This window comes from Hyla sarda, unplaced genomic scaffold (genome assembly GCF_029499605.1).
Source record: "Hyla sarda isolate aHylSar1 unplaced genomic scaffold, aHylSar1.hap1 scaffold_851, whole genome shotgun sequence".
In the NCBI taxonomy this organism is placed as follows: domain Eukaryota; kingdom Metazoa; phylum Chordata; class Amphibia; order Anura; family Hylidae; genus Hyla; species Hyla sarda.
The window spans coordinates 49,632-76,929 of record NW_026610879.1 but is presented as its reverse complement, the minus strand read 5'-3'; the positions used below and the strand labels follow the sequence as shown (position 1 = coordinate 76,929).

The following is a 27,298-nucleotide window of genomic DNA, read 5'->3' as shown; positions in this document are numbered from 1 at the left end:
AAGCAGCAAGACAGGGGCCCATTGCACTCCCACGGGGCCTTTTTAAATGCAATCCATAACCCGGATTTGCCAGGAACCCTTCTTACTCCTCCTACTTGCATGTGACACTGGGCTTAGGATCTGCATAGGAAACACACACACAAGCACACACCTACCTTTGTTGCCTGCAGATGCCTCCTTGGCTGTCCCCAAACGGTATCAAACCAACACCCACGGGAAGCTGTAAGCATAGAGGACATGCCTGCACCCCATTGGACTTACCTGTGTGGGTTAAATCCGGGTTATTTGACAACCTATGGCGGTGATGGTTCTGCTCAGGCAGAGCAGTGCTGATGCTCCTCATAAAGCTGTCGCTGCTGTGAAGGTTCTAGGTGACATCACAATCCCTATGGTTACATACACAACAAAGCTGGGTTGTTGTTGTTTACACTCTGCAAGGCCTGTGGAAGTGAGTGACATCATAGCACTGTAGTTCTGAGGGTTCTAGATGGATGCAACAATCTCCTGTTGCTTCTATGAAGGCCATAATAGACGACATCACCAAACAGCTCCATAGTCACATACACAGCAAAGGAGAGATGTTGTTTACACCTAGTGATGTCAGTGGTATTGAGTGACATCACAGCACAGTGCTAAGGCTCCTGGGCCTGGACACAGCAGCGGCTGCAATATCTCAACGGAGAATACGTTTATATATATGTGTGTGTGTGCGCGTATATATATATATATATATATATATATATATATATATATATATATTTCTCCGCCGAAATCACTTTTAAACCCATTTCCACCTTTTTTTCCCTTCTCTTCCTCTTACTTTTTTTTCACGTTTTTTTACGTTTTTCTCCTTTTCGCCTCTTTTCTGGGCGTATTATTCTTCTTTTTCTTCTTTTTTTTCGTCTAATGCATACCCCATCAGTGCAGCAATGCTTATTCAATACCGCCAGCAGATGGAGACACTGGGGGATAATTTTCTAAGGATTTATACTGATTTTTCCTGTCTGAATTTGTCGCACAGAAAGTTGCAGGCCAAATATGTGTGACATTTCTGCGACTTTAGCTTCTAGAGCATTTTTACAACATTATACATAGGTGCTGAATACATAAAAAGCGACTGTTCAGCGACAGACAAGTCGCATCGGCTGAAAGTAGGCCAGAATGTCAGTCCATGTTGGAGCAGGTTTAGATACAGTCTAAAGCATAGATCTCAAAGTCTGTGCACAGAATTTAGCAAGGGCCTCGCACCTTCTGATGCATCAGGTAGGTGCACTATAGCATAGCCTAACCCTCTGTACTTTGGTCTATATTGATGCGGGACATAGACAGCCAGCTGATGACCAATCCATTAGTGCAATGGATGGCTGGAAGCATTTGTCTTTGCCTTTGCAATACCACAGAAGCAATGCATGGTCAATGTACAGCAATGACACACCTGTGTGAACAGCCAGGAGACCCCCCCATGTTATGTTACATAGTTACATAGTTAGTACGGTCGAAAAAAGACATATGTCCATCAAGTTCAACCAGGGAATTAAGGGGTAGGGGTGTGGCGCGATATTGGGGAAGGGATGAGATTTTATATTTCTTCATAAGCATTAATCTTATTTTGTCAATTAGGAACATTCAGCACCCACCCGCTATCAAGGCAGCTGCCTATCATGTCATGCCCTACCTGCACAGGTGTGCTGGCTACTCAAATGATCCAATTAAGGAGGCCATTTAGTCAGCAGCAGCAGAAGTCCTGTGCCTGGACGCTCCAACAGCGGCCAGACACAAGCAGAAGCAGCAGAAGCAGCAGCAGCACCACCTTTTGTTTTTTGGCTGCAGCAGCAGCAGCAGCAGCAAGGCCCACAGGGCTGGCTAGCTGGCTAGCCAGCAAGCAGGTAGCAATGAAAGTAGGAATCTTTCTTTTTAACCCTGTAAGGGGGTGGTGCACTGTACCCGAAGATACTGCCATATCGGGTCAATGCATAGGGCGACGGAAGCAAGCTTCGAAATCGGCCCCCGTTCTCAAAAATCCATTTAATATATGGTCCCCAGATAGGGGACGTATCAGATATTAAACTGATAAGAACAGATACTACACTTGATCTTAGCCAAAAGGCCGAGAAGCGATAACCGTGAAAGGGGCGGGCCCAACAAGGTCCCCTTCATGGGCACTATCACTGCTTGCTGTCAGGGAGGCTGCCAGACAATTTTCCATGCACACTCTGGGCTGGGGGGCAGTCAACCACCAGTACACACAGCAGAACCTAAACCCATACCATTATTGCTAAGCAGCAAGACAGGGGCCCATTGCACTCCCACGGGGCCTTTTTAAATGCAATCCATAACCCGGATTTGCCAGGAACCCTTCTTACTCCTCCTACTTGCATGTGACACTGGGCTTAGGATCTGCATAGGAAACACACACACAAGCACACACCTACCTTTGTTGCCTGCAGATGCCTCCTTGGCTGTCCCCAAACGGTATCAAACCAACACCCACGGGAAGCTGTAAGCATAGAGGACATGCCTGCACCCCATTGGACTTACCTGTGTGGGTTAAATCCGGGTTATTTGACAACCTATGGCGGTGATGGTTCTGCTCAGGCAGAGCAGTGCTGATGCTCCTCATAAAGCTGTCGCTGCTGTGAAGGTTCTAGGTGACATCACAATCCCTATGGTTACATACACAACAAAGCTGGGTTGTTGTTGTTTACACTCTGCAAGGCCTGTGGAAGTGAGTGACATCATAGCACTGTAGTTCTGAGGGTTCTAGATGGATGCAACAATCTCCTGTTGCTTCTATGAAGGCCATAATAGACGACATCACCAAACAGCTCCATAGTCACATACACAGCAAAGGAGAGATGTTGTTTACACCTAGTGATGTCAGTGGTATTGAGTGACATCACAGCACAGTGCTAAGGCTCCTGGGCCTGGACACAGCAGCGGCTGCAATATCTCAACGGAGAATACGTTTATATATATGTGTGTGTGTGCGCGTATATATATATATATATATATATATATATATATATATATATATATATATATATTTCTCCGCCGAAATCACTTTTAAACCCATTTCCACCTTTTTTTCCCTTCTCTTCCTCTTACTTTTTTTTCACGTTTTTTTACGTTTTTCTCCTTTTCGCCTCTTTTCTGGGCGTATTATTCTTCTTTTTCTTCTTTTTTTTCGTCTAATGCATACCCCATCAGTGCAGCAATGCTTATTCAATACCGCCAGCAGATGGAGACACTGGGGGATAATTTTCTAAGGATTTATACTGATTTTTCCTGTCTGAATTTGTCGCACAGAAAGTTGCAGGCCAAATATGTGTGACATTTCTGCGACTTTAGCTTCTAGAGCATTTTTACAACATTATACATAGGTGCTGAATACATAAAAAGCGACTGTTCAGCGACAGACAAGTTGCATCGGCTGAAAGTAGGCCAGAATGTCAGTCCATGTTGGAGCAGGTTTAGATACAGTCTAAAGCATAGATCTCAAAGTCTGTGCACAGAATTTAGCAAGGGCCTCGCACCTTCTGATGCATCAGGTAGGTGCACTATAGCATAGCCTAACCCTCTGTACTTTGGTCTATATTGATGCGGGACATAGACAGCCAGCTGATGACCAATCCATTAGTGCAATGGATGGCTGGAAGCATTTGTCTTTGCCTTTGCAATACCACAGAAGCAATGCATGGTCAATGTACAGCAATGACACACCTGTGTGAACAGCCAGGAGACCCCCCCATGTTATGTTACATAGTTACATAGTTAGTACGGTCGAAAAAAGACATATGTCCATCAAGTTCAACCAGGGAATTAAGGGGTAGGGGTGTGGCGCGATATTGGGGAAGGGATGAGATTTTATATTTCTTCATAAGCATTAATCTTATTTTGTCAATTAGGAACATTCAGCACCCACCCGCTATCAAGGCAGCTGCCTATCATGTCATGCCCTACCTGCACAGGTGTGCTGGCTACTCAAATGATCCAATTAAGGAGGCCATTTAGTCAGCAGCAGCAGAAGTCCTGTGCCTGGACGCTCCAACAGCGGCCAGACACAAGCAGAAGCAGCAGAAGCAGCAGCAGCACCACCTTTTGTTTTTTGGCTGCAGCAGCAGCAGCAGCAGCAAGGCCCACAGGGCTGGCTAGCTGGCTAGCCAGCAAGCAGGTAGCAATGAAAGTAGGAATCTTTCTTTTTAACCCTGTAAGGGGGTGGTGCACTGTACCCGAAGATACTGCCATATCGGGTCAATGCATAGGGCGACGGAAGCAAGCTTCGAAATCGGCCCCCGTTCTCAAAAATCCATTTAATATATGGTCCCCAGATAGGGGACGTATCAGATATTAAACTGATAAGAACAGATACTACACTTGATCTTAGCCAAAAGGCCGAGAAGCGATAACCGTGAAAGGGGCGGGCCCAACAAGGTCCCCTTCATGGGCACTATCACTGCTTGCTGTCAGGGAGGCTGCCAGACAATTTTCCATGCACACTCTGGGCTGGGGGGCAGTCAACCACCAGTACACACAGCAGAACCTAAACCCATACCATTATTGCTAAGCAGCAAGACAGGGGCCCATTGCACTCCCACGGGGCCTTTTTAAATGCAATCCATAACCCGGATTTGCCAGGAACCCTTCTTACTCCTCCTACTTGCATGTGACACTGGGCTTAGGATCTGCATAGGAAACACACACACAAGCACACACCTACCTTTGTTGCCTGCAGATGCCTCCTTGGCTGTCCCCAAACGGTATCAAACCAACACCCACGGGAAGCTGTAAGCATAGAGGACATGCCTGCACCCCATTGGACTTACCTGTGTGGGTTAAATCCGGGTTATTTGACAACCTATGGCGGTGATGGTTCTGCTCAGGCAGAGCAGTGCTGATGCTCCTCATAAAGCTGTCGCTGCTGTGAAGGTTCTAGGTGACATCACAATCCCTATGGTTACATACACAACAAAGCTGGGTTGTTGTTGTTTACACTCTGCAAGGCCTGTGGAAGTGAGTGACATCATAGCACTGTAGTTCTGAGGGTTCTAGATGGATGCAACAATCTCCTGTTGCTTCTATGAAGGCCATAATAGACGACATCACCAAACAGCTCCATAGTCACATACACAGCAAAGGAGAGATGTTGTTTACACCTAGTGATGTCAGTGGTATTGAGTGACATCACAGCACAGTGCTAAGGCTCCTGGGCCTGGACACAGCAGCGGCTGCAATATCTCAACGGAGAATACGTTTATATATATGTGTGTGTGTGCGCGTATATATATATATATATATATATATATATATATATATATATATATATTTCTCCGCCGAAATCACTTTTAAACCCATTTCCACCTTTTTTTCCCTTCTCTTCCTCTTACTTTTTTTTCACGTTTTTTTACGTTTTTCTCCTTTTCGCCTCTTTTCTGGGCGTATTATTCTTCTTTTTCTTCTTTTTTTTCGTCTAATGCATACCCCATCAGTGCAGCAATGCTTATTCAATACCGCCAGCAGATGGAGACACTGGGGGATAATTTTCTAAGGATTTATACTGATTTTTCCTGTCTGAATTTGTCGCACAGAAAGTTGCAGGCCAAATATGTGTGACATTTCTGCGACTTTAGCTTCTAGAGCATTTTTACAACATTATACATAGGTGCTGAATACATAAAAAGCGACTGTTCAGCGACAGACAAGTCGCATTGGCTGAAAGTAGGCCAGAATGTCAGTCCATGTTGGAGCAGGTTTAGATACAGTCTAAAGCATAGATCTCAAAGTCTGTGCACAGAATTTAGCAAGGGCCTCGCACCTTCTGATGCATCAGGTAGGTGCACTATAGCATAGCCTAACCCTCTGTACTTTGGTCTATATTGATGCGGGACATAGACAGCCAGCTGATGACCAATCCATTAGTGCAATGGATGGCTGGAAGCATTTGTCTTTGCCTTTGCAATACCACAGAAGCAATGCATGGTCAATGTACAGCAATGACACACCTGTGTGAACAGCCAGGAGACCCCCCCATGTTATGTTACATAGTTACATAGTTAGTACGGTCGAAAAAAGACATATGTCCATCAAGTTCAACCAGGGAATTAAGGGGTAGGGGTGTGGCGCGATATTGGGGAAGGGATGAGATTTTATATTTCTTCATAAGCATTAATCTTATTTTGTCAATTAGGAACATTCAGCACCCACCCGCTATCAAGGCAGCTGCCTATCATGTCATGCCCTACCTGCACAGGTGTGCTGGCTACTCAAATGATCCAATTAAGGAGGCCATTTAGTCAGCAGCAGCAGAAGTCCTGTGCCTGGACGCTCCAACAGCGGCCAGACACAAGCAGAAGCAGCAGAAGCAGCAGCAGCACCACCTTTTGTTTTTTGGCTGCAGCAGCAGCAGCAGCAGCAGCAGCAGCAGCAAGGCCCACAGGGCTGGCTAGCTGGCTAGCCAGCAAGCAGGTAGCAATGAAAGTAGGAATCTTTCTTTTTAACCCTGTAAGGGGGTGGTGCACTGTACCCGAAGATACTGCCATATCGGGTCAATGCATAGGGCGACGGAAGCAAGCTTCGAAATCGGCCCCCGTTCTCAAAAATCCATTTAATATATGGTCCCCAGATAGGGGACGTATCAGATATTAAACTGATAAGAACAGATACTACACTTGATCTTAGCCAAAAGGCCGAGAAGCGATAACCGTGAAAGGGGCGGGCCCAACAAGGTCCCCTTCATGGGCACTATCACTGCTTGCTGTCAGGGAGGCTGCCAGACAATTTTCCATGCACACTCTGGGCTGGGGGGCAGTCAACCACCAGTACACACAGCAGAACCTAAACCCATACCATTATTGCTAAGCAGCAAGACAGGGGCCCATTGCACTCCCACGGGGCCTTTTTAAATGCAATCCATAACCCGGATTTGCCAGGAACCCTTCTTACTCCTCCTACTTGCATGTGACACTGGGCTTAGGATCTGCATAGGAAACACACACACAAGCACACACCTACCTTTGTTGCCTGCAGATGCCTCCTTGGCTGTCCCCAAACGGTATCAAACCAACACCCACGGGAAGCTGTAAGCATAGAGGACATGCCTGCACCCCATTGGACTTACCTGTGTGGGTTAAATCCGGGTTATTTGACAACCTATGGCGGTGATGGTTCTGCTCAGGCAGAGCAGTGCTGATGCTCCTCATAAAGCTGTCGCTGCTGTGAAGGTTCTAGGTGACATCACAATCCCTATGGTTACATACACAACAAAGCTGGGTTGTTGTTGTTTACACTCTGCAAGGCCTGTGGAAGTGAGTGACATCATAGCACTGTAGTTCTGAGGGTTCTAGATGGATGCAACAATCTCCTGTTGCTTCTATGAAGGCCATAATAGACGACATCACCAAACAGCTCCATAGTCACATACACAGCAAAGGAGAGATGTTGTTTACACCTAGTGATGTCAGTGGTATTGAGTGACATCACAGCACAGTGCTAAGGCTCCTGGGCCTGGACACAGCAGCGGCTGCAATATCTCAACGGAGAATACGTTTATATATATGTGTGTGTGTGCGCGTATATATATATATATATATATATATATATATATATATATATATTTCTCCGCCGAAATCACTTTTAAACCCATTTCCACCTTTTTTTCCCTTCTCTTCCTCTTACTTTTTTTTCACGTTTTTTTAAGTTTTTCTCCTTTTCGCCTCTTTTCTGGGCGTATTATTCTTCTTTTTCTTCTTTTTTTTCGTCTAATGCATACCCCATCAGTGCAGCAATGCTTATTCAATACCGCCAGCAGATGGAGACACTGGGGGATAATTTTCTAAGCATTTATACTGATTTTTCCTGTCTGAATTTGTCGCACAGAAAGTTGCAGGCCAAATATGTGTGACATTTCTGCGACTTTAGCTTCTAGAGCATTTTTACAACATTATACATAGGTGCTGAATACATAAAAAGCGACTGTTCAGCGACAGACAAGTCGCATCGGCTGAAAGTAGGCCAGAATGTCAGTCCATGTTGGAGCAGGTTTAGATACAGTCTAAAGCATAGATCTCAAAGTCTGTGCACAGAATTTAGCAAGGGCCTCGCACCTTCTGATGCATCAGGTAGGTGCACTATAGCATAGCCTAACCCTCTGTACTTTGGTCTATATTGATGCGGGACATAGACAGCCAGCTGATGACCAATCCATTAGTGCAATGGATGGCTGGAAGCATTTGTCTTTGCCTTTGCAATACCACAGAAGCAATGCATGGTCAATGTACAGCAATGACACACCTGTGTGAACAGCCAGGAGACCCCCCCATGTTATGTTACATAGTTACATAGTTAGTACGGTCGAAAAAAGACATATGTCCATCAAGTTCAACCAGGGAATTAAGGGGTAGGGGTGTGGCGCGATATTGGGGAAGGGATGAGATTTTATATTTCTTCATAAGCATTAATCTTATTTTGTCAATTAGGAACATTCAGCACCCACCCGCTATCAAGGCAGCTGCCTATCATGTCATGCCCTACCTGCACAGGTGTGCTGGCTACTCAAATGATCCAATTAAGGAGGCCATTTAGTCAGCAGCAGCAGAAGTCCTGTGCCTGGACGCTCCAACAGCGGCCAGACACAAGCAGAAGCAGCAGAAGCAGCAGCAGCAGCACCACCTTTTGTTTTTTGGCTGCAGCAGCAGCAGCAAGGCCCACAGGGCTGGCTAGCTGGCTAGCCAGCAAGCAGGTAGCAATGAAAGTAGGAATCTTTCTTTTTAACCCTGTAAGGGGGTGGTGCACTGTACCCGAAGATACTGCCATATCGGGTCAATGCATAGGGCGACGGAAGCAAGCTTCGAAATCGGCCCCCGTTCTCAAAAATCCATTTAATATATGGTCCCCAGATAGGGGACGTATCAGATATTAAACTGATAAGAACAGATACTACACTTGATCTTAGCCAAAAGGCCGAGAAGCGATAACCGTGAAAGGGGCGGGCCCAACAAGGTCCCCTTCATGGGCACTATCACTGCTTGCTGTCAGGGAGGCTGCCAGACAATTTTCCATGCACACTCTGGGCTGGGGGGCAGTCAACCACCAGTACACACAGCAGAACCTAAACCCATACCATTATTGCTAAGCAGCAAGACAGGGGCCCATTGCACTCCCACGGGGCCTTTTTAAATGCAATCCATAACCCGGATTTGCCAGGAACCCTTCTTACTCCTCCTACTTGCATGTGACACTGGGCTTAGGATCTGCATAGGAAACACACACACAAGCACACACCTACCTTTGTTGCCTGCAGATGCCTCCTTGGCTGTCCCCAAACGGTATCAAACCAACACCCACGGGAAGCTGTAAGCATAGAGGACATGCCTGCACCCCATTGGACTTACCTGTGTGGGTTAAATCCGGGTTATTTGACAACCTATGGCGGTGATGGTTCTGCTCAGGCAGAGCAGTGCTGATGCTCCTCATAAAGCTGTCGCTGCTGTGAAGGTTCTAGGTGACATCACAATCCCTATGGTTACATACACAACAAAGCTGGGTTGTTGTTGTTTACACTCTGCAAGGCCTGTGGAAGTGAGTGACATCATAGCACTGTAGTTCTGAGGGTTCTAGATGGATGCAACAATCTCCTGTTGCTTCTATGAAGGCCATAATAGACGACATCACCAAACAGCTCCATAGTCACATACACAGCAAAGGAGAGATGTTGTTTACACCTAGTGATGTCAGTGGTATTGAGTGACATCACAGCACAGTGCTAAGGCTCCTGGGCCTGGACACAGCAGCGGCTGCAATATCTCAACGGAGAATACGTTTATATATATGTGTGTGTGTGCGCGTATATATATATATATATATATATATATATATATATATATATATATATATATATTTCTCCGCCGAAATCACTTTTAAACCCATTTCCACCTTTTTTTCCCTTCTCTTCCTCTTACTTTTTTTTCACGTTTTTTTACGTTTTTCTCCTTTTCGCCTCTTTTCTGGGCGTATTATTCTTCTTTTTCTTCTTTTTTTTCGTCTAATGCATACCCCATCAGTGCAGCAATGCTTATTCAATACCGCCAGCAGATGGAGACACTGGGGGATAATTTTCTAAGGATTTATACTGATTTTTCCTGTCTGAATTTGTCGCACAGAAAGTTGCAGGCCAAATATGTGTGACATTTCTGCGACTTTAGCTTCTAGAGCATTTTTACAACATTATACATAGGTGTTGAATACATAAAAAGCGACTGTTCAGCGACAGACAAGTCGCATCGGCTGAAAGTAGGCCAGAATGTCAGTCCATGTTGGAGCAGGTTTAGATACAGTCTAAAGCATAGATCTCAAAGTCTGTGCACAGAATTTAGCAAGGGCCTCGCACCTTCTGATGCATCAGGTAGGTGCACTATAGCATAGCCTAACCCTCTGTACTTTGGTCTATATTGATGCGGGACATAGACAGCCAGCTGATGACCAATCCATTAGTGCAATGGATGGCTGGAAGCATTTGTCTTTGCCTTTGCAATACCACAGAAGCAATGCATGGTCAATGTACAGCAATGACACACCTGTGTGAACAGCCAGGAGACCCCCCCATGTTATGTTACATAGTTACATAGTTAGTACGGTCGAAAAAAGACATATGTCCATCAAGTTCAACCAGGGAATTAAGGGGTAGGGGTGTGGCGCGATATTGGGGAAGGGATGAGATTTTATATTTCTTCATAAGCATTAATCTTATTTTGTCAATTAGGAACATTCAGCACCCACCCGCTATCAAGGCAGCTGCCTATCATGTCATGCCCTACCTGCACAGGTGTGCTGGCTACTCAAATGATCCAATTAAGGAGGCCATTTAGTCAGCAGCAGCAGAAGTCCTGTGCCTGGACGCTCCAACAGCGGCCAGACACAAGCAGAAGCAGCAGAAGCAGCAGCAGCACCACCTTTTGTTTTTTGGCTGCAGCAGCAGCAGCAGCAGCAAGGCCCACAGGGCTGGCTAGCTGGCTAGCCAGCAAGCAGGTAGCAATGAAAGTAGGAATCTTTCTTTTTAACCCTGTAAGGGGGTGGTGCACTGTACCCGAAGATACTGCCATATCGGGTCAATGCATAGGGCGACGGAAGCAAGCTTCGAAATCGGCCCCCGTTCTCAAAAATCCATTTAATATATGGTCCCCAGATAGGGGACGTATCAGATATTAAACTGATAAGAACAGATACTACACTTGATCTTAGCCAAAAGGCCGAGAAGCGATAACCGTGAAAGGGGCGGGCCCAACAAGGTCCCCTTCATGGGCACTATCACTGCTTGCTGTCAGGGAGGCTGCCAGACAATTTTCCATGCACACTCTGGGCTGGGGGGCAGTCAACCACCAGTACACACAGCAGAACCTAAACCCATACCATTATTGCTAAGCAGCAAGACAGGGGCCCATTGCACTCCCACGGGGCCTTTTTAAATGCAATCCATAACCCGGATTTGCCAGGAACCCTTCTTACTCCTCCTACTTGCATGTGACACTGGGCTTAGGATCTGCATAGGAAACACACACACACAAGCACACACCTACCTTTGTTGCCTGCAGATGCCTCCTTGGCTGTCCCCAAACGGTATCAAACCAACACCCACGGGAAGCTGTAAGCATAGAGGACATGCCTGCACCCCATTGGACTTACCTGTGTGGGTTAAATCCGGGTTATTTGACAACCTATGGCGGTGATGGTTCTGCTCAGGCAGAGCAGTGCTGATGCTCCTCATAAAGCTGTCGCTGCTGTGAAGGTTCTAGGTGACATCACAATCCCTATGGTTACATACACAACAAAGCTGGGTTGTTGTTGTTTACACTCTGCAAGGCCTGTGGAAGTGAGTGACATCATAGCACTGTAGTTCTGAGGGTTCTAGATGGATGCAACAATCTCCTGTTGCTTCTATGAAGGCCATAATAGACGACATCACCAAACAGCTCCATAGTCACATACACAGCAAAGGAGAGATGTTGTTTACACCTAGTGATGTCAGTGGTATTGAGTGACATCACAGCACAGTGCTAAGGCTCCTGGGCCTGGACACAGCAGCGGCTGCAATATCTCAACGGAGAATACGTTTATATATATGTGTGTGTGTGCGCGTATATATATATATATATATATATATATATATATATATATATATATATATATATATATTTCTCCGCCGAAATCACTTTTAAACCCATTTCCACCTTTTTTTCCCTTCTCTTCCTCTTACTTTTTTTTCACGTTTTTTTACGTTTTTCTCCTTTTCGCCTCTTTTCTGGGCGTATTATTCTTCTTTTTCTTCTTTTTTTTCGTCTAATGCATACCCCATCAGTGCAGCAATGCTTATTCAATACCGCCAGCAGATGGAGACACTGGGGGATAATTTTCTAAGGATTTATACTGATTTTTCCTGTCTGAATTTGTCGCACAGAAAGTTGCAGGCCAAATATGTGTGACATTTCTGCGACTTTAGCTTCTAGAGCATTTTTACAACATTATACATAGGTGCTGAATACATAAAAAGCGACTGTTCAGCGACAGACAAGTCGCATCGGCTGAAAGTAGGCCAGAATGTCAGTCCATGTTGGAGCAGGTTTAGATACAGTCTAAAGCATAGATCTCAAAGTCTGTGCACAGAATTTAGCAAGGGCCTCGCACCTTCTGATGCATCAGGTAGGTGCACTATAGCATAGCCTAACCCTCTGTACTTTGGTCTATATTGATGCGGGACATAGACAGCCAGCTGATGACCAATCCATTAGTGCAATGGATGGCTGGAAGCATTTGTCTTTGCCTTTGCAATACCACAGAAGCAATGCATGGTCAATGTACAGCAATGACACACCTGTGTGAACAGCCAGGAGACCCCCCCATGTTATGTTACATAGTTACATAGTTAGTACGGTCGAAAAAAGACATATGTCCATCAAGTTCAACCAGGGAATTAAGGGGTAGGGGTGTGGCGCGATATTGGGGAAGGGATGAGATTTTATATTTCTTCATAAGCATTAATCTTATTTTGTCAATTAGGAACATTCAGCACCCACCCGCTATCAAGGCAGCTGCCTATCATGTCATGCCCTACCTGCACAGGTGTGCTGGCTACTCAAATGATCCAATTAAGGAGGCCATTTAGTCAGCAGCAGCAGAAGTCCTGTGCCTGGACGCTCCAACAGCGGCCAGACACAAGCAGAAGCAGCAGAAGCAGCAGCAGCACCACCTTTTGTTTTTTGGCTGCAGCAGCAGCAGCAGCAGCAAGGCCCACAGGGCTGGCTAGCTGGCTAGCCAGCAAGCAGGTAGCAATGAAAGTAGGAATCTTTCTTTTTAACCCTGTAAGGGGGTGGTGCACTGTACCCGAAGATACTGCCATATCGGGTCAATGCATAGGGCGACGGAAGCAAGCTTCGAAATCGGCCCCCGTTCTCAAAAATCCATTTAATATATGGTCCCCAGATAGGGGACGTATCAGATATTAAACTGATAAGAACAGATACTACACTTGATCTTAGCCAAAAGGCCGAGAAGCGATAACCGTGAAAGGGGCGGGCCCAACAAGGTCCCCTTCATGGGCACTATCACTGCTTGCTGTCAGGGAGGCTGCCAGACAATTTTCCATGCACACTCTGGGCTGGGGGGCAGTCAACCACCAGTACACACAGCAGAACCTAAACCCATACCATTATTGCTAAGCAGCAAGACAGGGGCCCATTGCACTCCCACGGGGCCTTTTTAAATGCAATCCATAACCCGGATTTGCCAGGAACCCTTCTTACTCCTCCTACTTGCATGTGACACTGGGCTTAGGATCTGCATAGGAAACACACACACAAGCACACACCTACCTTTGTTGCCTGCAGATGCCTCCTTGGCTGTCCCCAAACGGTATCAAACCAACACCCACGGGAAGCTGTAAGCATAGAGGACATGCCTGCACCCCATTGGACTTACCTGTGTGGGTTAAATCCGGGTTATTTGACAACCTATGGCGGTGATGGTTCTGCTCAGGCAGAGCAGTGCTGATGCTCCTCATAAAGCTGTCGCTGCTGTGAAGGTTCTAGGTGACATCACAATCCCTATGGTTACATACACAACAAAGCTGGGTTGTTGTTGTTTACACTCTGCAAGGCCTGTGGAAGTGAGTGACATCATAGCACTGTAGTTCTGAGGGTTCTAGATGGATGCAACAATCTCCTGTTGCTTCTATGAAGGCCATAATAGACAACATCACCAAACAGCTCCATAGTCACATACACAGCAAAGGAGAGATGTTGTTTACACCTAGTGATGTCAGTGGTATTGAGTGACATCACAGCACAGTGCTAAGACTCCTGGGCCTGGACACAGCAGCGGCTGCAATATCTCAACGGAGAATACGTTTATATATATGTGTGTGTGTGCGCGTATATATATATATATATATATATATATTTCTCCGCCAAAATCACTTTTAAACCCATTTCCACCTTTTTTTCCCTTCTCTTCCTCTTACTTTTTTTTCACGTTTTTTTACATTTTTCTCCTTTTCGCCTCTTTTCTGGGCGTATTATTCTTCTTTTTCTTCTTTTTTTTCGTCTAATGCATACCCCATCAGTGCAGCAATGCTTATTCAATACCGCCAGCAGATGGAGACACTGGGGGATAATTTTCTAAGGATTTATACTGATTTTTCCTGTCTGAATTTGTCGCACAGAAAGTTGCAGGCCAAATATGTGTGACATTTCTGCGACTTTAGCTTCTAGAGCATTTTTACAACATTATACATAGGTGCTGAATACATAAAAAGCGACTGTTCAGCGACAGACAAGTCGCATCGGCTGAAAGTAGGCCAGAATGTCAGTCCATGTTGGAGCAGGTTTAGATACAGTCTAAAGCATAGATCTCAAAGTCTGTGCACAGAATTTAGCAAGGGCCTCGCACCTTCTGATGCATCAGGTAGGTGCACTATAGCATAGCCTAACCCTCTGTACTTTGGTCTATATTGATGCGGGACATAGACAGCCAGCTGATGACCAATCCATTAGTGCAATGGATGGCTGGAAGCATTTGTCTTTGCCTTTGCAATACCACAGAAGCAATGCATGGTCAATGTACAGCAATGACACACCTGTGTGAACAGCCAGGAGACCCCCCCATGTTATGTTACATAGTTACATAGTTAGTACGGTCGAAAAAAGACATATGTCCATCAAGTTCAACCAGGGAATTAAGGGGTAGGGGTGTGGCGCGATATTGGGGAAGGGATGAGATTTTATATTTCTTCATAAGCATTAATCTTATTTTGTCAATTAGGAACATTCAGCACCCACCCGCTATCAAGGCAGCTGCCTATCATGTCATGCCCTACCTGCACAGGTGTGCTGGCTACTCAAATGATCCAATTAAGGAGGCCATTTAGTCAGCAGCAGCAGAAGTCCTGTGCCTGGACGCTCCAACAGCGGCCAGACACAAGCAGAAGCAGCAGAAGCAGCAGCAGCACCACCTTTTGTTTTTTGGCTGCAGCAGCAGCAGCAGCAGCAGCAAGGCCCACAGGGCTGGCTAGCTGGCTAGCCAGCAAGCAGGTAGCAATGAAAGTAGGAATCTTTCTTTTTAACCCTGTAAGGGGGTGGTGCACTGTACCCGAAGATACTGCCATATCGGGTCAATGCATAGGGCGACGGAAGCAAGCTTCGAAATCGGCCCCCGTTCTCAAAAATCCATTTAATATATGGTCCCCAGATAGGGGACGTATCAGATATTAAACTGATAAGAACAGATACTACACTTGATCTTAGCCAAAAGGCCGAGAAGCGATAACCGTGAAAGGGGCGGGCCCAACAAGGTCCCCTTCATGGGCACTATCACTGCTTGCTGTCAGGGAGGCTGCCAGACAATTTTCCATGCACACTCTGGGCTGGGGGGCAGTCAACCACCAGTACACACAGCAGAACCTAAACCCATACCATTATTGCTAAGCAGCAAGACAGGGGCCCATTGCACTCCCACGGGGCCTTTTTAAATGCAATCCATAACCCGGATTTGCCAGGAACCCTTCTTACTCCTCCTACTTGCATGTGACACTGGGCTTAGGATCTGCATAGGAAACACACACACAAGCACACACCTACCTTTGTTGCCTGCAGATGCCTCCTTGGCTGTCCCCAAACGGTATCAAACCAACACCCACGGGAAGCTGTAAGCATAGAGGACATGCCTGCACCCCATTGGACTTACCTGTGTGGGTTAAATCCGGGTTATTTGACAACCTATGGCGGTGATGGTTCTGCTCAGGCAGAGCAGTGCTGATGCTCCTCATAAAGCTGTCGCTGCTGTGAAGGTTCTAGGTGACATCACAATCCCTATGGTTACATACACAACAAAGCTGGGTTGTTGTTGTTTACACTCTGCAAGGCCTGTGGAAGTGAGTGACATCATAGCACTGTAGTTCTGAGGGTTCTAGATGGATGCAACAATCTCCTGTTGCTTCTATGAAGGCCATAATAGACAACATCACCAAACAGCTCCATAGTCACATACACAGCAAAGGAGAGATGTTGTTTACACCTAGTGATGTCAGTGGTATTGAGTGACATCACAGCACAGTGCTAAGGCTCCTGGGCCTGGACACAGCAGCGGCTGCAATATCTCAACGGAGAATACGTTTATATATATGTGTGTGTGTGCGCGTATATATATATATATATATATATATATATATATATATATATATATATTTCTCCGCCAAAATCACTTTTAAACCCATTTCCACCTTTTTTTCCCTTCTCTTCCTCTTACTTTTTTTTCAAGTTTTTTTACATTTTTCTCCTTTTCGCCTCTTTTCTGGGCGTATTATTCTTCTTTTTCTTCTTTTTTTTCGTCTAATGCATACCCCATCAGTGCAGCAATGCTTATTCAATACCGCCAGCAGATGGAGACACTGGGGGATAATTTTCTAAGGATTTATACTGATTTTTCCTGTCTGAATTTGTCGCACAGAAAGTTGCAGGCCAAATATGTGTGACATTTCTGCGACTTTAGCTTCTAGAGCATTTTTACAACATTATACATAGGTGCTGAATACATAAAAAGCGACTGTTCAGCGACAGACAAGTCGCATCGGCTGAAAGTAGGCCAGAATGTCAGTCCATGTTGGAGCAGGTTTAGATACAGTCTAAAGCATAGATCTCAAAGTCTGTGCACAGAATTTAGCAAGGGCCTCGCACCTTCTGATGCATCAGGTAGGTGCACTATAGCATAGCCTAACCCTCTGTACTTTGGTCTATATTGATGCGGGACATAGACAGCCAGCTGATGACCAATCCATTAGTGCAATGGATGGCTGGAAGCATTTGTCTTTGCCTTTGCAATACCACAGAAGCAATGCATGGTCAATGTACAGCAATGACACACCTGTGTGAACAGCCAGGAGACCCCCCCATGTTATGTTACATAGTTACATAGTTAGTACGGTCGAAAAAAGACATATGTCCATCAAGTTCAACCAGGGAATTAAGGGGTAGGGGTGTGGCGCGATATTGGGGAAGGGATGAGATTTTATATTTCTTCATAAGCATTAATCTTATTTTGTCAATTAGGAACATTCAGCACCCACCCGCTATCAAGGCAGCTGCCTATCATGTCATGCCCTACCTGCACAGGTGTGCTGGCTACTCAAATGATCCAATTAAGGAGGCCATTTAGTCAGCAGCAGCAGAAGTCCTGTGCCTGGACGCTCCAACAGCGGCCAGACACAAGCAGAAGCAGCAGAAGCAGCAGCAGCACCACCTTTTGTTTTTTGGCTGCAGCAGCAGCAGCAGCAAGGCCCACAGGGCTGGCTAGCTGGCTAGCCAGCAAGCAGGTAGCAATGAAAGTAGGAATCTTTCTTTTTAACCCTGTAAGGGGGTGGTGCACTGTACCCGAAGATACTGCCATATCGGGTCAATGCATAGGGCGACGGAAGCAAGCTTCGAAATCGGCCCCCGTTCTCAAAAATCCATTTAATATATGGTCGCCAGATAGGGGACGTATCAGATATTAAACTGATAAGAACAGATACTACACTTGATCTTAGCCAAAAGGCCGAGAAGCGATAACCGTGAAAGGGGCGGGCCCAACAAGGTCCCCTTCATGGGCACTATCACTGCTTGCTGTCAGGGAGGCTGCCAGACAATTTTCCATGCACACTCTGGGCTGGGGGGCAGTCAACCACCAGTACACACAGCAGAACCTAAACCCATACCATTATTGCTAAGCAGCAAGACAGGGGCCCATTGCACTCCCACGGGGCCTTTTTAAATGCAATCCATAACCCGGATTTGCCAGGAACCCTTCTTACTCCTCCTACTTGCATGTGACACTGGGCTTAGGATCTGCATAGGAAACACACACACAAGCACACACCTACCTTTGTTGCCTGCAGATGCCTCCTTGGCTGTCCCCAAACGGTATCAAACCAACACCCACGGGAAGCTGTAAGCATAGAGGACATGCCTGCACCCCATTGGACTTACCTGTGTGGGTTAAATCCGGGTTATTTGACAACCTATGGCGGTGATGGTTCTGCTCAGGCAGAGCAGTGCTGATGCTCCTCATAAAGCTGTCGCTGCTGTGAAGGTTCTAGGTGACATCACAATCCCTATGGTTACATACACAACAAAGCTGGGTTGTTGTTGTTTACACTCTGCAAGGCCTGTGGAAGTGAGTGACATCATAGCACTGTAGTTCTGAGGGTTCTAGATGGATGCAACAATCTCCTGTTGCTTCTATGAAGGCCATAATAGACGACATCACCAAACAGCTCCATAGTCACATACACAGCAAAGGAGAGATGTTGTTTACACCTAGTGATGTCAGTGGTATTGAGTGACATCACAGCACAGTGCTAAGGCTCCTGGGCCTGGACACAGCAGCGGCTGCAATATCTCAACGGAGAATACGTTTATATATATGTGTGTGTGTGCGCGTATATATATATATATATATATATATATATATATATATATATATATTTCTCCGCCGAAATCACTTTTAAACCCATTTCCACCTTTTTTTCCCTTCTCTTCCTCTTACTTTTTTTTCACGTTTTTTTACGTTTTTCTCCTTTTCGCCTCTTTTCTGGGCGTATTATTCTTCTTTTTCTTCTTTTTTTTCGTCTAATGCATACCCCATCAGTGCAGCAATGCTTATTCAATACCGCCAGCAGATGGAGACACTGGGGGATAATTTTCTAAGGATTTATACTGATTTTTCCTGTCTGAATTTGTCGCACAGAAAGTTGCAGGCCAAATATGTGTGACATTTCTGCGACTTTAGCTTCTAGAGCATTTTTACAACATTATACATAGGTGCTGAATACATAAAAAGCGACTGTTCAGCGACAGACAAGTCGCATCGGCTGAAAGTAGGCCAGAATGTCAGTCCATGTTGGAGCAGGTTTAGATACAGTCTAAAGCATAGATCTCAAAGTCTGTGCACAGAATTTAGCAAGGGCCTCGCACCTTCTGATGCATCAGGTAGGTGCACTATAGCATAGCCTAACCCTCTGTACTTTGGTCTATATTGATGCGGGACATAGACAGCCAGCTGATGACCAATCCATTAGTGCAATGGATGGCTGGAAGCATTTGTCTTTGCCTTTGCAATACCACAGAAGCAATGCATGGTCAATGTACAGCAATGACACACCTGTGTGAACAGCCAGGAGACCCCCCCATGTTATGTTACATAGTTACATAGTTAGTACGGTCGAAAAAAGACATATGTCCATCAAGTTCAACCAGGGAATTAAGGGGTAGGGGTGTGGCGCGATATTGGGGAAGGGATGAGATTTTATATTTCTTCATAAGCATTAATCTTATTTTGTCAATTAGGAACATTCAGCACCCACCCGCTATCAAGGCAGCTGCCTATCATGTCATGCCCTACCTGCACAGGTGTGCTGGCTACTCAAATGATCCAATTAAGGAGGCCATTTAGTCAGCAGCAGCAGAAGTCCTGTGCCTGGACGCTCCAACAGCGGCCAGACACAAGCAGAAGCAGCAGAAGCAGCAGCAGCACCACCTTTTGTTTTTTGGCTGCAGCAGCAGCAGCAGCAGCAAGGCCCACAGGGCTGGCTAGCTGGCTAGCCAGCAAGCAGGTAGCAATGAAAGTAGGAATCTTTCTTTTTAACCCTGTAAGGGGGTGGTGCACTGTACCCGAAGATACTGCCATATCGGGTCAATGCATAGGGCGACGGAAGCAAGCTTCGAAATCGGCCCCCGTTCTCAAAAATCCATTTAATATATGGTCCCCAGATAGGGGACGTATCAGATATTAAACTGATAAGAACAGATACTACACTTGATCTTAGCCAAAAGGCCGAGAAGCGATAACCGTGAAAGGGGCGGGCCCAACAAGGTCCCCTTCATGGGCACTATCACTGCTTGCTGTCAGGGAGGCTGCCAGACAATTTTCCATGCACACTCTGGGCTGGGGGGCAGTCAACCACCAGTACACACAGCAGAACCTAAACCCATACCATTATTGCTAAGCAGCAAGACAGGGGCCCATTGCACTCCCACGGGGCCTTTTTAAATGCAATCCATAACCCGGATTTGCCAGGAACCCTTCTTACTCCTCCTACTTGCATGTGACACTGGGCTTAGGATCTGCATAGGAAACACACACACAAGCACACACCTACCTTTGTTGCCTGCAGATGCCTCCTTGGCTGTCCCCAAACGGTATCAAACCAACACCCACGGGAAGCTGTAAGCATAGAGGACATGCCTGCACCCCATTGGACTTACCTGTGTGGGTTAAATCCGGGTTATTTGACAACCTATGGCGGTGATGGTTCTGCTCAGGCAGAGCAGTGCTGATGCTCCTCATAAAGCTGTCGCTGCTGTGAAGGTTCTAGGTGACATCACAATCCCTATGGTTACATACACAACAAAGCTGGGTTGTTGTTGTTTACACTCTGCAAGGCCTGTGGAAGTGAGTGACATCATAGCACTGTAGTTCTGAGGGTTCTAGATGGATGCAACAATCTCCTGTTGCTTCTATGAAGGCCATAATAGACGACATCACCAAACAGCTCCATAGTCACATACACAGCAAAGGAGAGATGTTGTTTACACCTAGTGATGTCAGTGGTATTGAGTGACATCACAGCACAGTGCTAAGGCTCCTGGGCCTGGACACAGCAGCGGCTGCAATATCTCAACGGAGAATACGTTTATATATATGTGTGTGTGTGCGCGTATATATATATATATATATATATATATATATATATATATATTTCTCCGCCGAAATCACTTTTAAACCCATTTCCACCTTTTTTTCCCTTCTCTTCCTCTTACTTTTTTTTCACGTTTTTTTACGTTTTTCTCCTTTTCGCCTCTTTTCTGGGCGTATTATTCTTCTTTTTCTTCTTTTTTTTCGTCTAATGCATACCCCATCAGTGCAGCAATGCTTATTCAATACCGCCAGCAGATGGAGACACTGGGGGATAATTTTCTAAGGATTTATACTGATTTTTCCTGTCTGAATTTGTCGCACAGAAAGTTGCAGGCCAAATATGTGTGACATTTCTGCGACTTTAGCTTCTAGAGCATTTTTACAACATTATACATAGGTGCTGAATACATAAAAAGCGACTGTTCAGCGACAGACAAGTCGCATCGGCTGAAAGTAGGCCAGAATGTCAGTCCATGTTGGAGCAGGTTTAGATACAGTCTAAAGCATAGATCTCAAAGTCTGTGCACAGAATTTAGCAAGGGCCTCGCACCTTCTGATGCATCAGGTAGGTGCACTATAGCATAGCCTAACCCTCTGTACTTTGGTCTATATTGATGCGGGACATAGACAGCCAGCTGATGACCAATCCATTAGTGCAATGGATGGCTGGAAGCATTTGTCTTTGCCTTTGCAATACCACAGAAGCAATGCATGGTCAATGTACAGCAATGACACACCTGTGTGAACAGCCAGGAGACCCCCCCCATGTTATGTTACATAGTTACATAGTTAGTACGGTCGAAAAAAGACATATGTCCATCAAGTTCAACCAGGGAATTAAGGGGTAGGGGTGTGGCGCGATATTGGGGAAGGGATGAGATTTTATATTTCTTCATAAGCATTAATCTTATTTTGTCAATTAGGAACATTCAGCACCCACCCGCTATCAAGGCAGCTGCCTATCATGTCATGCCCTACCTGCACAGGTGTGCTGGCTACTCAAATGATCCAATTAAGGAGGCCATTTAGTCAGCAGCAGCAGAAGTCCTGTGCCTGGACGCTCCAACTGCGGCCAGACACAAGCAGAAGCAGCAGAAGCAGCAGCAGCACCACCTTTTGTTTTTTGGCTGCAGCAGCAGCAGCAGCAAGGCCCACAGGGCTGGCTAGCTGGCTAGCCAGCAAGCAGGTAGCAATGAAAGTAGGAATCTTTCTTTTTAACCCTGTAAGGGGGTGGTGCACTGTACCCGAAGATACTGCCATATCGGGTCAATGCATAGGGCGACGGAAGCAAGCTTCGAAATCGGCCCCCGTTCTCAAAAATCCATTTAATATATGGTCCCCAGATAGGGGACGTATCAGATATTAAACTGATAAGAACAGATACTACACTTGATCTTAGCCAAAAGGCCGAGAAGCGATAACCGTGAAAGGGGCGGGCCCAACAAGGTCCCCTTCAAGGGCACTATCACTGCTTGCTGTCAGGGAGGCTGCCAGACAATTTTCCATGCACACTCTAAGCTGGGGGGCAGTCAACCACCAGTACACACAGCAGAACCTAAACCCATACCATTATTGCTAAGCAGCAAGACAGGGGCCCATTGCACTCCCACGGGGCCTTTTTAAATGCAATCCATAACCCGGATTTGCCAGGAACCCTTCTTACTCCTCCTACTTGCATGTGACACTGGGCTTAGGATCTGCATAGGAAACACACACACAAGCACACACCTACCTTTGTTGCCTGCAGATGCCTCCTTGGCTGTCCCCAAACGGTATCAAACCAACACCCACGGGAAGCTGTAAGCATAGAGGACATGCCTGCACCCCATTGGACTTACCTGTGTGGGTTAAATCCGGGTTATTTGACAACCTATGGCGGTGATGGTTCTGCTCAGGCAGAGCAGTGCTGATGCTCCTCATAAAGCTGTCGCTGCTGTGAAGGTTCTAGGTGACATCACAATCCCTATGGTTACATACACAACAAAGCTGGGTTGTTGTTGTTTACACTCTGCAAGGCCTGTGGAAGTGAGTGACATCATAGCACTGTAGTTCTGAGGGTTCAAGATGGATGCAACAATCTCCTGTTGCTTCTATGAAGGCCGTAATAGACGACATCACCAAACAGCTCCATAGTCACATACACAGCAAAGGAGAGATGTTGTTTACACCTAGTGATGTCAGTGGTATTGAGTGACATCACAGCACAGTGCTAAGGCTCCTGGGCCTGGACACAGCAGCGGCTGCAATATCTCAACGGAGAATACGTTTATATCTATGTGTGTGTGTGCGCATATATATATATATATATATATATATATATATATATATATATATATTCTCCGCCGAAATCACTTTTAAACCCATTTCCACCTTTTTTTCCCTTCTCTTCCTCTTACTTTTTTTTCACGTTTTTTTACGTTTTTCTCCTTTTCGCCTCTTTTCTGGGCGTATTATTCTTCTTTTTCTTCTTTTTTTTCGTCTAATGCATACCCCATCAGTGCAGCAATGCTTATTCAATACCGCCAGCAGATGGAGACACTGGGGGATAATTTTCTAAGGATTTATACTGATTTTTCCTGTCTGAATTTGTCGCACAGAAAGTTGCAGGCCAAATATGTGTGACATTTCTGCGACTTTAGCTTCTAGAGCATTTTTACAACATTATACATAGGTGCTGAATACATAAAAAGCGACTGTTCAGCGACAGACAAGTCGCATCGGCTGAAAGTAGGCCAGAATGTCAGTCCATGTTGGAGCAGGTTTAGATACAGTCTAAAGCATAGATCTCAAAGTCTGTGCACAGAATTTAGCAAGGGCCTCGCACCTTCTGATGCATCAGGTAGGTGCACTATAGCATAGCCTAACCCTCTGTACTTTGGTCTATATTGATGCGGGACATAGACAGCCAGCTGATGACCAATCCATTAGTGCAATGGATGGCTGGAAGCATTTGTCTTTGCCTTTGCAATACCACAGAAGCAATGCATGGTCAATGTACAGCAATGACACACCTGTGTGAACAGCCAGGAGACCCCCCCATGTTATGTTACATAGTTACATAGTTAGTACGGTCGAAAAAAGACATATGTCCATCAAGTTCAACCAGGGAATTAAGGGGTAGGGGTGTGGCGCGATATTGGGGAAGGGATGAGATTTTATATTTCTTCATAAGCATTAATCTTATTTTGTCAATTAGGAACATTCAGCACCCACCCGCTATCAAGGCAGCTGCCTATCATGTCATGCCCTACCTGCACAGGTGTGCTGGCTACTCAAATGATCCAATTAAGGAGGCCATTTAGTCAGCAGCAGCAGAAGTCCTGTGCCTGGACGCTCCAACAGCGGCCAGACACAAGCAGAAGCAGCAGAAGCAGCAGCAGCACCACCTTTTGTTTTTTGGCTGCAGCAGCAGCAGCAGCAAGGCCCACAGGGCTGGCTAGCTGGCTAGCCAGCAAGCAGGTAGCAATGAAAGTAGGAATCTTTCTTTTTAACCCTGTAAGGGGGTGGTGCACTGTACCCGAAGATACTGCCATATCGGGTCAATGCATAGGGCGACGGAAGCAAGCTTCGAAATCGGCCCCCGTTCTCAAAAATCCATTTAATATATGGTCGCCAGATAGGGGACGTATCAGATATTAAACTGATAAGAACAGATACTACACTTGATCTTAGCCAAAAGGCCGAGAAGCGATAACCGTGAAAGGGGCGGGCCCAACAAGGTCCCCTTCATGGGCACTATCACTGCTTGCTGTCAGGGAGGCTGCCAGACAATTTTCCATGCACACTCTGGGCTGGGGGGCAGTCAACCACCAGTACACACAGCAGAACCTAAACCCATACCATTATTGCTAAGCAGCAAGACAGGGGCCCATTGCACTCCCACGGGGCCTTTTTAAATGCAATCCATAACCCGGATTTGCCAGGAACCCTTCTTACTCCTCCTACTTGCATGTGACACTGGGCTTAGGATCTGCATAGGAAACACACACACAAGCACACACCTACCTTTGTTGCCTGCAGATGCCTCCTTGGCTGTCCCCAAACGGTATCAAACCAACACCCACGGGAAGCTGTAAGCATAGAGGACATGCCTGCACCCCATTGGACTTACCTGTGTGGGTTAAATCCGGGTTATTTGACAACCTATGGCGGTGATGGTTCTGCTCAGGCAGAGCAGTGCTGATGCTCCTCATAAAGCTGTCGCTGCTGTGAAGGTTCTAGGTGACATCACAAATCCCTTTGGTTACATACACAACAAAGCTGGGTTGTTGTTGTTTACACTCTGCAAGGCCTGTGGAAGTGAGTGACATCATAGCACTGTAGTTCTGAGGGTTCAAGATGGATGCAACAATCTCCTGTTGCTTCTATGAAGGCCGTAATAGACGACATCACCAAACAGCTCCATAGTCACATACACAGCAAAGGAGAGATGTTGTTTACACCTAGTGATGTCAGTGGTATTGAGTGACATCACAGCACAGTGCTAAGGCTCCTGGGCCTGGACACAGCAGCGGCTGCAATATCTCAACGGAGAATACGTTTATATCTATGTGTGTGTGTGCGCATATATATATATATATATATATATATATATATATATATATATATATATTTCTCCGCCGAAATCACTTTTAAACCCATTTCCACCTTTTTTTCCCTTCTCTTCCTCTTACTTTTTTTTCACGTTTTTTTACGTTTTTCTCCTTTTCGCCTCTTTTCTGGGCGTATTATTCTTCTTTTTCTTCTTTTTTTTCGTCTAATGCATACCCCATCAGTGCAGCAATGCTTATTCAATACCGCCAGCAGATGGAGACACTGGGGGATAATTTTCTAAGGATTTATACTGATTTTTCCTGTCTGAATTTGTCGCACAGAAAGTTGCAGGCCAAATATGTGTGACATTTCTGCGACTTTAGCTTCTAGAGCATTTTTACAACATTATACATAGGTGCTGAATACATAAAAAGCGACTGTTCAGCGACAGACAAGTCGCATCGGCTGAAAGTAGGCCAGAATGTCAGTCCATGTTGGAGCAGGTTTAGATACAGTCTAAAGCATAGATCTCAAAGTCTGTGCACAGAATTTAGCAAGGGCCTCGCACCTTCTGATGCATCAGGTAGGTGCACAATAGCATAGCCTAACCCTCTGTACTTTGGTCTATATTGATGCGGGACATAGACAGCCAGCTGATGACCAATCCATTAGTGCAATGGATGGCTGGAAGCATTTGTCTTTGCCTTTGCAATACCACAGAAGCAATGCATGGTCAATGTACAGCAATGACACACCTGTGTGAACAGCCAGGAGACCCCCCCCCCCCCCATGTTATGTTACATAGTTACATAGTTAGTACGGTCGAAAAAAGACATATGTCCATCACGTTCAACCAGGGAATTAAGGGGTAGGGGTGTGGCGCGATATTGGGGAAGGGATGAGATTTTATATTTCTTCATAAGCATTAATCTTATTTTGTCAATTAGGAACATTCAGCACCCACCCGCTATCAAGGCAGCTGCCTATCATGTCATGCCCTACCTGCACAGGTGTGCTGGCTACTCAAATGATCCAATTAAGGAGGCCATTTAGTCAGCAGCAGCAGAAGTCCTGTGCCTGGACGCTCCAACAGGGGCCAGACACAAGCAGAAGCAGAAGCAGCAGAAGCAGCAGCAGCACCACCTTTTGTTTATTGGCTGCAGCAGCAGCAAGGCCCACAGGGCTGGCTAGCTGGCTAGCCAGCAAGCAGGTAGCAATGAAAGTAGGAATCTTTCTTTTTAACCCTGTAAGGGGGTGGTGCACTGTACCCGAAGATACTGCCATATCGGGTCAATGCATAGGGCGACGGAAGCAAGCTTCGAAATCGGCCCCCGTTCTCAAAAATCCATTTAATATATGGTCCCCAGATAGGGGACGTATCAGATATTAAACTGATAAGAACAGATACTACACTTGATCTTAGCCAAAAGGCCGAGAAGCGATAACCGTGAAAGGGGCGGGCCCAACAAGGTCCCCTTCATGGGCACTATCACTGCTTGCTGTCAGGGAGGCTGCCAGACAATTTTCCATGCACACTCTGGGCTGGGGGGCAGTC

At 45.9% G+C, this 27,298-nt stretch overlaps 12 non-coding genes across 12 annotated transcripts; all 12 read right to left on the bottom strand.

The window, feature by feature from the left end:
• Positions 1-1,928: 1,928 nt before the first annotated feature.
• Positions 1,929-2,119, bottom strand: LOC130347825 (U2 spliceosomal RNA). The gene has a single exon (XR_008885689.1). It is a non-coding gene; the product is annotated as a U2 spliceosomal RNA (small nuclear RNA).
• A 2,094-nt stretch (positions 2,120-4,213) lies between these two features.
• Positions 4,214-4,404, bottom strand: LOC130347824 (U2 spliceosomal RNA). Its single transcript, XR_008885688.1, has one exon. It is a non-coding gene; the product is annotated as a U2 spliceosomal RNA (small nuclear RNA).
• A 2,100-nt stretch (positions 4,405-6,504) lies between these two features.
• Positions 6,505-6,695, bottom strand: LOC130347823 (U2 spliceosomal RNA). Its single transcript, XR_008885687.1, has one exon. It is a non-coding gene; the product is annotated as a U2 spliceosomal RNA (small nuclear RNA).
• A 2,081-nt stretch (positions 6,696-8,776) lies between these two features.
• Positions 8,777-8,967, bottom strand: LOC130347822 (U2 spliceosomal RNA). Its single transcript, XR_008885686.1, has one exon. It is a non-coding gene; the product is annotated as a U2 spliceosomal RNA (small nuclear RNA).
• A 2,094-nt stretch (positions 8,968-11,061) lies between these two features.
• On the bottom strand, positions 11,062-11,252 carry LOC130347821 (U2 spliceosomal RNA). Its single transcript, XR_008885685.1, has one exon. It is a non-coding gene; the product is annotated as a U2 spliceosomal RNA (small nuclear RNA).
• Positions 11,253-13,352: 2,100 nt separating this feature from the next.
• On the bottom strand, positions 13,353-13,543 carry LOC130347820 (U2 spliceosomal RNA). Its single transcript, XR_008885684.1, has one exon. It is a non-coding gene; the product is annotated as a U2 spliceosomal RNA (small nuclear RNA).
• A 2,071-nt stretch (positions 13,544-15,614) lies between these two features.
• On the bottom strand, positions 15,615-15,805 carry LOC130347819 (U2 spliceosomal RNA). Its single transcript, XR_008885683.1, has one exon. It is a non-coding gene; the product is annotated as a U2 spliceosomal RNA (small nuclear RNA).
• Positions 15,806-17,890: 2,085 nt separating this feature from the next.
• LOC130347796 (U2 spliceosomal RNA) lies at positions 17,891-18,081 on the bottom strand. The gene has a single exon (XR_008885665.1). It is a non-coding gene; the product is annotated as a U2 spliceosomal RNA (small nuclear RNA).
• A 2,086-nt stretch (positions 18,082-20,167) lies between these two features.
• LOC130347818 (U2 spliceosomal RNA) lies at positions 20,168-20,358 on the bottom strand. The gene has a single exon (XR_008885682.1). It is a non-coding gene; the product is annotated as a U2 spliceosomal RNA (small nuclear RNA).
• Positions 20,359-22,438: 2,080 nt separating this feature from the next.
• On the bottom strand, positions 22,439-22,629 carry LOC130347815 (U2 spliceosomal RNA). The gene has a single exon (XR_008885680.1). It is a non-coding gene; the product is annotated as a U2 spliceosomal RNA (small nuclear RNA).
• A 2,082-nt stretch (positions 22,630-24,711) lies between these two features.
• Positions 24,712-24,902, bottom strand: LOC130347794 (U2 spliceosomal RNA). The gene has a single exon (XR_008885664.1). It is a non-coding gene; the product is annotated as a U2 spliceosomal RNA (small nuclear RNA).
• Positions 24,903-26,995: 2,093 nt separating this feature from the next.
• LOC130347814 (U2 spliceosomal RNA) lies at positions 26,996-27,186 on the bottom strand. Its single transcript, XR_008885679.1, has one exon. It is a non-coding gene; the product is annotated as a U2 spliceosomal RNA (small nuclear RNA).
• Positions 27,187-27,298: the final 112 nt, after the last annotated feature.